Genomic DNA, 12,712 nt, shown 5'->3' with positions numbered 1-12,712 from the left:
CTAATGGGCACAGAGTTTCAGTTGTATAAGATGAAAAGAGTTCTGGAGATGGATGGCAGTGATAGCTGCACAACAATGTGAAAGTCCTCAATGTTACTGAACTGTACCCTGAAAAATGGTTAAGATGGTAAATTTTATGTTATGTGTGTTTTACCTGAATTAAAAAAAAACTTAAAAAACCATTCCACTCTTGTGCACATATAAAAACGCAAATATCAAACAATTAAATATGTCAATGCTTTCCTAAAACTCCTTCACGTACAGAACGTGCATCTTCTAAATCACATTTTTATTCAGAGTTGCTGATATCGAGGATTCTCTCTGTTTTCTTTCTCTGTGCCATGAAGCGTGTTGGCAGTGTAGCATTTAAGAGTGCTCCTCTAGAGTCCCCATAATTTCATCCAAGTGGCTGACAACTGGCATTCTGCATGTTGGTTCATCAGCACAGGCAACGACGCCTATGCCCCGAGTGTTGACTGGGCAACACAACACATGCCAATTGCAGAGTTGTTCAAATGTGAAGAAAAAAAAAAAGAAACAATGAAATATTTTTCCTGACTGTTATTAGCTGATGGGCTGAATGAGCTTAAGATGAGAGTGCAAAATACTCTCTCTAGATGGAAATCTTTTCCTTTGTTTAAAACCTTTAAATGGCTTCCAAACACTGATTAACAGAAGAAAGTCCAAACTCCTTAGCATGGGAAACAAAGCTCTTCATGACTCTTTTCTTTAAAAAATTATAGAAAAACCAAGGAAAGATGGCAGAGGAGTAGGGGACCCTATTTCAACTGGTCCCTGGAATTAAGCTGGATATCTACCAGACTACTCTGAGCACCCACGAAACCAGCCTGAGATGTAAAAAGATCTGGATCTCTACAAACAAAATATTGCAGGCGGTTGGTTTCGAGGTACGAAGTGGGGAGCCCTGATTCCGCCAGCAGATATCGGAAGATAAATGGCAGCAGGGAGGGGGGTGCCTGGCCGTGGGGAATCCTACACCGCCGGTGAGTGACAGCATCGCGCGCTGGTGATGGGGCACAGACTCGCAGACTGGTAGCGTGGAGAAAGGACTTTAGGGCAGCCCCCAGGGCGGAAACCGGGAGTGACGGGGGTCGCGCCTGCGAACTGGGAGCAGCTGGTGGTTTCAGAAGCACAAAGGGCAGAGACGTGCCCCGACCTAGAGGCAGGACTGGGAGCGCTGCTGAGGGGCGCACAACCCAGGCCACTGCAGTTTATAGCAGCACGGACAGAAACAGAGAGAGTGTGGCCTGGAGAGCTCACTGAAGAACAGACTGCGGTCTCTCTGCTCTGAGGCAGAGGGTTGGAAACGGTCTCTTCTGCTCTGACTTGCGGAGGAGGCACGGAAAGCTGCCAGGGAAAGCTGCCAGAGAACAAAAGCCCCCGAAACTGATTCCCGCTGAGCCCATCCCCCGCCACAGGGGGGCAGGGCAACTCCGCCCAAACAGGGTTGCCTGAGTAACAGCATGGCAGGCCCCTCCCCTAGAAGACAGGCTGGGAAAATAAGAGGCCAGCAACACTAAGGTCCCAAGAAAACAAGTGCATCTTGCTTGGGTTCTAGTCAACAATTTGGACTCTATACATTCCCTCAAACACCCATCAACAGAATGACTAGGAGGAGGAACCCCCAAAGTAGAAAAGACTCAGAGATTATGACTTATGCCTCAGATTTACAAATGGATGCAGATATAACCAAGATGTCGGAGATGGAATTCAGGCTAGCAATTGTGAAGGCAATGGCTAGAATGGAGAAATCAATTAAGGGCAACATAGAGTCTCTAAGGGCAGAAATGAAAGCTGAATTGACAGAACTTAAAAATGCTATCAATGGAGGTTCCTCAAACAGTTGAAATTAGAGCTACCATTCGATCCAGCAATTGCACTACTGGGTATTTCCCCAAAGATACAAATGTAGGGACCAAAAGGGGTACATGCACCCCAATGTTTATAGCAGCAATATCCACAATAGCCAAACTGTGGAAAGAGCCAAGATGTCCATCGACAGATGAATGGATAAAGAAGAGGTGGTATATATACACAATGGAATATTATGCAGCCATCAAAAGGAACGAGATCTTGCCATTTGCAACGACGTGGATGGAACTGGAGGGTGTTATGCTGAGTGAAATAAGCCAATCAAAGAAAGACATGTGTCATATGACCTCACTGATATGAGGAATTCTTAATCTCAGGAAACAAACTGAGGGTTGCTGGAGTGGTGGGGGGGTGGGAGGGATGGGGTGGCTGGGTGATAGACATTGGGGCGGGTATGTGCTACGGCGAGCGCTGTGAACTGTGCAAGACTGTTGAATCACAGATCTGTACTTCTGAAACAAATAACGCAACATATTTTAAGAAAAAAGAAAAAGAAGAAGATAGCAGGAGAGGAAGAATGAAGGGGAGTAAGTCGGAGGGGGATACGAATCAGGAGAGATGATGGACTCTGAAAAACAAACTGAGGGTTCTAGAGGGGACGGGGGTGGGGGGATGGGTTATCCTGGTGATGGGTATTAAAGAGGGCACGTTCTGCATGGAGCACTGGGTGTTATGCACAAACAATGAAACATGGAACACTACATCCAAAACTAATGATGTAATGTATGTGATTAACATAACAATAAAAAAATTTTAAAAAATGCTATCAATGGGATCCAATCCAATCTAGATAATCTAACAGCTAGGGTAAGTGAGGCAGAAGAACGAATAAGCGACCTGGAAGACAATATAATAGATACAAAGGGAAAAGAGGAGGCCAGGGAAAAACAACTCAGAATCCATGAAAATAGAATCAGAGAAATAAGTGACACCATGAAGCGTTCCAATGTCGGAATAATTGGAATCCCGGAGGGAGTGGAGCGAGAGAGAGGACTAGAAGATGTATTTGAGCAAATCGTAGCTGAGAACTTCCCTAATCTGGGGAATGAAACAAACATTCGCGTCCTAGAGGCAGAGAGGACCCCTCCCAAGACCAAGGAAAACAGGCCAACACCCCGGCATGTAATAATAAAACTCGCAAATCTTGGAACCAAGGAAACCATCTTAAGGGCAGTTAGGGGGAAGAGATTCCTTACGTACAGAGGGAGGAACATCAGAACAACGTCAGACCTATCCACAGAAACCTGGCAAGCCAGAAAGGCCTGGCGAGACATATTCAGGGTACTAAACGAGAAGAACATGCAGCCAAGAATGCTTTATCTGGCAAGGCTGTCATTTAGAATGGATGGAGAGAGGCAGAGCTTCCAAGACTGTCAGAAACTAAAAGAATATGTGACCACTGAGCCGGCCCTGCAAGAAATACTGAGGGGGGTTCTATAAAAGGAGAAAGACCCCAAGAGTGATATACAACAGAAATTTACAGGAAAGATCTATAAAAACAACGTCTTCACAGGCAACATGATGACAATTAATTCATATCTTTCAATAATCACTCTCAACATGAAAGGCCTAAATGCTACCATAAAACGGCACAGGGTTGTAGATTGGATAAAAAGACAGGACCCATCCATATGCTGCCTACAAGAGACTCATTTTGAGCCTAAAGATACATCCAGACTGAAAGTGAAGGGATGGAGATCCATCTTCCATGCCAGCAGACCTCAAAAGAAAGCTGGGGTAGCAATTCTTATATCAGGCAAATTAGATTGTAAACTAAAGTCTGCAGTTAGAGACACAGAAGGACACTATATCATTCTTAAAGGGTCTATCCAACAAGAAGGTCTAACAATTGTAAATATCTATGCCCCCAGCATGGGAGCAGCCATCTACAGAAGCCAACTGTTAACCAAAATAAAGAGTCATATTGGTAACAATACGTTAATTGTAGGAGACCTCAATACTCCACTCTCAGCAATGGACAGATCATCTCAGCAGAAAATCAACAAGGAAACAAGAGCTTTGAATGATACACTGGACCGGATGGATCGCATAGATATATACAGAACATTCCACCCTAAAACAACAGAATACTCATTCTTCTCAAGCGCACATGGAACTTTCTCCAGAATAGACCCCATACTGGGTCACAAATCAGGTCTCAACTGATACCAAAATACTGAGATTATTCCCTGCATATTCTCCGACCACAATGCTTTAAAACTGGAACTCAATCACAAGAAAAAATTTGGCAGAAATTCAAACACTTGGAAGCTAAAGACCACTCTGCTCAAGAATGTTTGGGTCAACCAGGAAATCAAAGAAGAACTTAAACAATTCATGGAAATCAATGAGAACAAAAACACATCGGTCCAAAACCTATGGGATACTGCAAAGGCGGTCCTAAGGGGGAAATACATAGCCATCCAAGCCTCACTCAAAGAAATAGAAAAATCCCGAATTCACCAACTAACTCTACACCTTAAAGAACTAGAGAAAAAGCAACAAACGATGCCTAAGCCACGCATTAGAAGAGAAATAATTAAAATTAGAGCAGAGATCAATGAATTAGAACCCAGAAACACAGTAGATCAGATCAACGAAACTAGAACTTGGTTCTTTGAAAGAATTAATAAGATCGATAAACCACTGGCCAGACTTATCCAAAAGAAAAGAGAAAGGACCCAAATTAATAAAATTATGAATGAAAGGGGAGAGATCACGACTAACACCAACGAAATAGAAACAATTATTAGAAATTATTATCAACAACTATATGCCAATCTGGATGAAATGGAGGCCTTCCTGGAAACCTATAAGCTGCCAAGACTGAAACAGGAAGAAATTGACAACCTGAATAGGCCAATAACCAGTAACGAGATGGAGGCGGTGATCAAAAACCTCCCAAAAAACAAGAGTCCAGGGACTGATGGATTCCCTGGGGAGTTCTACCAAACATTCAAAGAAGAAATAATACCTATTCTCCTGAAGCTGTTTCAAAAAATAGAAACAGAAGGAAAACTTCCAAACTCATTCTATGAGGCCAGCGTTACCTTAATCCCCAAACCAGGCAAAGACCCCATCAAAAAGGAGAATTTCAGACCGATATCCCTGATGAATAAGGATTCCAAAATCCTAGCTAATAGGATCCAACAATACATTAAAAGGATCATCCACCGTGACCAGGTGGGACTTATCCCCGGGATGCAAGGGTGGTTCAACATTCGCAAACTAATCAATGTGATAGAACACATTAAGAAGAGGACGGAGAAGAACCATATGGTCCTCTCGATTGATGCAGAAAAAGCATTTGACAAAATGCAACATCCTTTCCTGATTAAAACTCTTCAGAGTATAGGGATAGAGGGAACATTCCTCAAGTTCATAAAAATCCATCTATGAAAAACCCACAGCGAATAACATCCTCAATGGGGAAAAGCTGAGAGCCTTTCCCTTAAGATCAGGAACACGTCAAGGATGCTCACTCTCGCCACTATTGTTCAACATAGTACTAGAAGTCCTAGCAACAGCAATCAGACAACAAAAAGAAATGAAAGGTATTCAAATTGGCAAAGAAGAAGTCAAACTCTCTTTTTGCAGACGACATGATACTTTATGTGGAAAACCCAAAAGACTCCACCCCCAAATTACTAGAACTCATACAGCAATTCAGTAATGTGGCAGGATACAAAATCAATGCACAGAAATCAGTTGCTTTCTTATACACTAACAACGCAACTGTAGAAAGAGAAATTAGAGAAACGATTCCATTTACAATAGCACCAAAAACCATAAGATATCTCGGAATAAACCTAACCAAAGAGGTAAAGGATCTATACTCTAGGAACTACAGAACACTCATGAAAGAAATTGAAGAAGACACAAAAAGATGGAAAAATATTCCATGCTCACAGATCGGAAGAATAAACATTGTTAACGTGTCTATGCTACCCAGAGCAATCTATACCTTCAATGCCATCCCGATCAAAATTCTAATGACATTTTTCAAAGTGCTGGAACAAACAATCCTAAAATTTGTATGGAATCAGCAAAGACCCTGAATCGCAAGGAAATGTTGAAACAGAAAAACAAAGCTGGAGGCATCATGTTGCCCGATTTCAAGCTACATTACAAAGCGGTGATCACCAAGACAGCATGGTACTGGCACAAAAACAGACCTATAGACCAATGGAACAGAATAGAGAACCCAGATATGGGCCCTCAACTCTATGGTCAAATAATCTTTGACAAAGCAGGAAAAAACATGCAATGGAAAAAGGACAGTCTCTTCAATAAATGGTGCTGGGAAAATTGGACAGCCACATGCAGAAGAATGAAACTCGACCATTCTCTAACACCATACACAAAGATAGACTCAAAATGGATGAAAGACCTCAATGTGACACAGGAATACATCAAAATCCTAGAGGAGAACATAGGCAGTAACCTCTTTGACATCAGCCACAGCAACTTCTTTCAAGATACATCTCCAAAAGCTAGTGAAACAAAAGCAAAAATGAACTTTTGAGACTTCATCAAGATAAAACACTTCTGCACAGCAAAGGAAACGGTCAACAAAACAAAGAGGCAACACACAGAATGGAAGAAGGTATTTGCAAATGACACTACAGATAAAGGGCTGGTATCCAAGATGTATAAAGAACTTCTCAAACTCAACACCCAAAAAACAAATAATCAAGTCAAAAAATGGGCAGAAGTTATGAAAAGACACTTCTCTGAAGAAGACATGCAAAAGGCTAATGGACACATGAAAAAATGTTCATCATCATTAGCCATCAGGGAAATTCAAATCAAAACCACATTGAGATACCACCTTACACCAGTTAGAATGGCAAAAATGGACAGGGCAAGAAACAACAAATGTTGGAGAGGTTGTGGAGAAAGGGGAACCCTCTTACACTGTTGGTGGGAATGCAAGTTGGTACAGCCACTTTGGAAAACAGTGTGGAGGTTCCTCAAAAATTTAAAAATAGAGCTACCCCATGACCCAGCAATTGCACTCCTGGGTATTTACCCCAAAGACACAGATGTAGTGAAAAGAAGGGCCATATGCACCCCAATGTTCATAGCAGCAATGTCTGCAATAGCCAAACTGTGGAAAGAGCCGAGATGCCCTTCAACAGATGAATGGATCAAGAAGATGTGGTCCATAAATACAATGGAATATTACTCAGCTGTCAGAAAGGATGAGTACCCAACTTTTACATCAACATGAATGGGACTGGAGGAGATTATGCTAAGTGAATAAGTCAAGCAGAGAAAGTCAATTACCATATGGTTTCACTTATCTGTGGAACATAAGGAACAGCTTGGAGGACATTAGGAGAAGGAAGGGACAAATGAAGGGGGGGAATCAGAGGGAGAGATGAACCATGAGAGACTATGGACTCTGAGAAACAAACAGGGTTTTAGAGGGGAGGGGGTAGGGGGATGGGTTAGCCCAGTGATGGGTATTAAGGAGGGCACGTACTGCATGGAGCACTGGGTGTTATACGAAAACAATGGATCGTGGATCACCACATCAAAAACTAATGATGTATTGTATGGTGACATAACATAATAAAATTCAAAAAAATTTAAAAAATAAAATAAAAAATAAAAAATTATAAACCATTGGAAACACACAAAAATGCAGAGAACAGCATAACATGAATGACATGAAACCACCACCCAAATTGGACAGATATTTGAGAGATGCTAACATTTGACCATATTTGCCTAGAATATTTGTGTTTTAATCTAAAGAAATAAACTGTTACTGATACATTGAAGTTCTCTGTATACTGCCCACCATAGTGCCTTCTTTTCTTCCCCAGAGCTAATTGCTTTCTTGGAGTTGTCACGAACCCCTTCCATGCATGTTTTTATACTTTTAGTATATACAAACCTTTCCCTCTCTTTCTGTAAACAACACACTGAATTGTTTTGTGTTTTTCCACTTTTACCTGTATTTTATCAACTGTATAAATCCTCCAGCAATGTGTTTCTTATTGTTTTCCTGTTGGTGGGCACTAATGTTTCCAAACTTTTACTATTTCAAACAATTCTACAATTAAGTTTTTGTCTCTCTTTGTACAACGCTGAGAGTTTCTCAACCGCAGTTTTGTCCCATATAGATATCAGAGAGCCACAAAGGTGAGTTATGCAGTAATTTTACATTTTCTAGTAGCCACATTAGAAAATTAAAAAAAAAAAACCCTGGTGAAATTAACTTTATATAATAATATATTTTAACTCAAGATATGCAATGTATCCATTTCAACCTACAACTGATATAAAAGTTAATGAAATAATAAAATAATGAAAAATATAATGATTTCACATATATGTGGAATCTAAAAAACAAAACACACAAACAAGCATAAACAGACCCATAAATACAGAAAACAAACTGGTGGTTGCCACAGGTGGGAATAGAAGGGTGGGCACAATGGGTGGAGGAGAGTGGGAGGTACAGGCTTCCAGTGAGGGGAGTATAAGTCATGGGGGTAAAAGGCACAGCATAGGGAACAAAGTCAATGGTATTATAATAGCGTTGCATGGTGACAGATGGTAGCTACATCTGTGGTGAGCGTAGTATAATGTATTTAAACAATTAATGAAATATGTTACATTATTTCTTTCATACAAAGTCTTAATCCAAAATGAATTTCTCAGTTTCAGCTAGCCAAACTCTCAAGTGCTCAAGAGTCACACATGGCTGGTGATTACCGTGTTGGGCAGTATAGCTCTAAATATTTAGAGAGGGAATCATAGGGTCATAGAATATGATATGCCATCTGCAACCTTACTTGATACTGTAAATGTGTTTTTCATAGTTTATGAAAGTCCCTCTTTCCTGTTATCTTTCCCAATGCTCAGAGTGATCTGCCTCCAAACTTGGCCAGCTTACTGGGCCTAAAATGGCACCTCACTGTACTATTTTTCTTTTGCTGTTTGCTATACTAGTAAGTCTAAGTACTTTTTTTTCTTGTTTCGGGAAGACAGCAGCGTTTTCTTTTTTTTTTCTTCATTTTATTTTTCTCTTTAAATTTTTTTATTGTTATGTTAATCACCATATATTACATCATTAGTTTTTGATGTAGCGTTCCATGATTCATTGTTTGTGCATAACACCCAGTGCTCCACGCAGAGCGTACCCTCTTTAATACCCATCACCAGGCCAACCCATCCCCCCACCCCCCTCCCCTCTAGAACCCTCAGTTTGTTTTTCAGAGTCCATCATCTCTCATGGTTCATCTCCCCCTCTGACTTACCCCCCTTCATTCTTCCCCTCCTGCTATCTTCTTCTTCTTTTTCTTAACATATATTGCATTATTCGTTTCAGAGGTACAGAGTTGTATTCTTTTTTATTGATACGTGGTTGTCTATATATTCTATATACAGATCTTTGATGGGCATATATCCTACCTACAACATCTTCTAGCCCATGATTTGTCTTTTCATATTAGTGTTTTGGTTATACAGAATATTTTCATTTCAATGTGATAATATTTATCAATATTTTCTTTTGTGAGTTTGTGCATTTTCTGCATGGGCTAAGAAATTCTTCCTTGTTCTGCAGTCATAAAGATACTTGCCTACTGTTTTTCTTTAAGAGTTTTCAAGTTTTTTTCCACATTTGGTTCTTTATTTTAGCTGGAATTTCCTTTGTATGAAGAGTGAGGTAGAAATTCAATTTTACCACCTCACACCCCTTAGGATGGTTACTATTGAAAACACAGAAAATAAGTGTTGGCTAGGATGTGGAGAAGGTGGGTCCCCTGTGCACTGTCCTTGGGAATGTAAAATGGTACAGCTAGTGTGGAAAACATGCATGGTGCTACAATGATCATTAAACAAACAAAAAACCAAAAAGTAGTATGGCGGGTCCTCAAAAAATTAAAAATAGAATTGATAATCCATATGATCTAGCAATTCCACTTCTGCGGATATATCCAGAAGAAATGAAATCAGGATCTTGAAGAGATATTTGTACACCCATGTTCATAGCAGCATTATTCACAATAGCTAAAACATGGAAGCAACACAAGTATCCATTGACAGATGAATGTAGCGTATACATATGATGGAGTATTATTCAGCCTTAAGAAGGAAAGAAATTCTGACATATGCTACAGTGTGGATGAACCTTAGGACATTATACCATTATACCTAGTGAAATAAGCCAGTCACGAAAAGACAAATACTGCATGATTCCACTTATATGAGGTACTTCGAGTGGTTAAAATCATAGAGACACAAGACAGAGGATCATAGGAGAAGTAAGGGAAAAATGAAACAAGACGAAGCCAGACAGGGAGACAAACCATAAGAGACTCTTAATTTCAGGAAACAGACTGAGGGTTGCTGGAGTGGTGGGGGGTGGGAGGGATGGGGTGGCTGGGTGATGGACATTGGGAAGGGTATGTGCTATGGTGAGTACTGTGAATTGTGCAAGACTGATGAATCACAGACCTGTACCCCTGAAACAAATAATATATTATGTTAATAAAAAAAGACTTATAAAAAATAAAATAAAAAAGATTTTATTTATTTGTCAGAGAGAGAGAGAACACAAGCAGGGGGAGCTGCAGGCAGAGGGGGAAGAAAGCTTCCCACTGAACAAGGAGTCTGATGCAGAACTCGATCCCTGGACCCTGAGATCATGACCTGAGCTGAAGGCAGATGCGTAATGATGAGCCACCCAGGCGTCCTGACAATTCCTTTCCTAAGAATTATTAGGCCAAATGTTAAGGGAAAAAAAATCTACTTCATAAGCCCTTAAACAATCAACCTGTCTCCCTTCCTTCTTTGCATTTTTCTTTGTTTTTTATTATTTGCTTTTTAAAATATTTAAAGTATGAGAGAGTAGAAGATAGCGATGCATTTAAATAGATGGAGACGCTCAAGAATGAATTAACAGAGAAGGATTCACTTGTTCATCTTCCTATTTGAGTCCGAATACTTCATGAATACAGTTGATTCTATGCCCCCCCCCCAAAATCATAGAGACAGAAAGTAAAATGGTGATTGCCAGGGGTTATAGAGAGGGAGTATTCAGAATTTTAGTTTTACAAGATGACAGAGTTCTGGAGACGGATGATGGTGACAGCTGCACATTGTGAATGTATTTAATACCACCAAACTGTACATTTAAAAATGGTTAAGATGATACATTTTATGTTACATATATTTTGTCACAATAAAAAAATTGGGGAAAAATGTACTGGGGGAGGTGGAAGGGCATCAGATTTGCCCTACGTGAATAAATGAATTAATTGATGGTGGGAAAGAGTGAGGCAGGAAGAGAGAAGGGCCTTTTCTTTTCTTTTTTCATCTGGAAAGAGAGAAGATGCTAGCCATGAAGAGATGGCAATGAAAGGAAGACAAAGGAGCTTATAGTTCAATCTTAGCAAACACAGCCAAGGGAAGAAAGAAGTTTAGAAGGGTTAGAGTGGTAGCGTGCTCTCCTACGGAATTGACAAAAGGTCATTAAAGATGTCCTGAGACACTGACAGTGAAACTGATGAAGAAATGAATATTTTATGATTACCACGTAAAAAAATTAATTTGGTGTTTTGCCATGTGGAGCACCATTCATTGAAAAGTCTGTTACCACCTCACTGGTTACTGAAACTACACCTGTCCACACTCAGTTCTCTTGCCTGGGACTATTGCTAGGGCCTCCTTTCTGCTCCATGGTTCTATCCCTGATCCAATACCACAAGGCCTAATTACTATTCTTAACAATAAATCCTGATGTTTGCCACCGCAAGACCTCCTTTTTATTCTTCAAACCTGTCTGGGCTATTATGGCCCTTTAAATTCCTTCTGAGTTTTACGACCATCTTGTCAAGTTCTGCGAAAGACCTGTTGGGATTTTGATTGAAATGGAATTGGCTTTCTGGATTAATTTGGGAAGAATTGTGAATTTTAAGATATAGGACTTTCCCCCATGGAACATTGAGTTCTCTCTTATCAATAAATGTTTTAAATTTTGTCTTTCAAACTGAGAGCTTTTCCCATAAGATCAGGAACACAACAGGGATGTCTCTCTCAACCAATCTTGTTCAACATAGTACTGGAAGACCTAGCCTCAGCAATCAGACAACAAAAAGAAATAAAAGGCATCCAAACTGGCAAAGAAGTCAAACTTTTACTCTTTGCAGATGACATGACACTCTATGTAGAAAACCCAAAAGACTCCATCCCAAAATTGCTAGAACTGATACAGGGATTCAGCAAAGTTGCAGGAGATAAAATCAATGCACAGAAGTCAGTTGCATTTCTGAACTAACAATGAGGCAGAAGAAAGAGAAATCAAGGAACTGATTCCATTTACAATTGTATCCAAATCCCTAAGATACCTAGGAATAAACCTAACCAAAGAGGGAAAGGATCTGTACTCTGAAAACCATAGAACACTTATGAAAGAAATTGAGGAAGAAACAAAGAAATGGGAAAACATCCCATGCTCATGGATTAGAAGAACAAATATTGTTAAAATATCTATGCTGCCCAAAGCAATCTACACATTCAATGCAATCCCTATCAAAATTCCATCAGCATTTTTCATAGAGCTGGAATAGACAATCCTAAAATTTGTATGGAACCAGAAAAGACCCTGAATAGCCAAAGGAATGTTGAAAAAGAAAACCAAAGCTAGAGGCATCACAATTCTGGACTTCAAGTTGTATAACAAAGCTGTAATCATCAAGACAGAATGGTATTCACAAAAACAGACATAAAGATCAATAGAACAGAATAGAGAACCCAGAAATGGACCCTAAACTCTATGGTCAACTAATCTTCCACAAAG

This window comes from Callorhinus ursinus, unplaced genomic scaffold (assembly GCF_003265705.2).
Source record: "Callorhinus ursinus isolate GAN/ISIS: 27379988/994484 unplaced genomic scaffold, GSC_fseal_2.0 scaffold29, whole genome shotgun sequence".
Taxonomy (NCBI): domain Eukaryota; kingdom Metazoa; phylum Chordata; class Mammalia; order Carnivora; family Otariidae; genus Callorhinus; species Callorhinus ursinus.
This window is presented reverse-complemented; position numbering follows the sequence as displayed.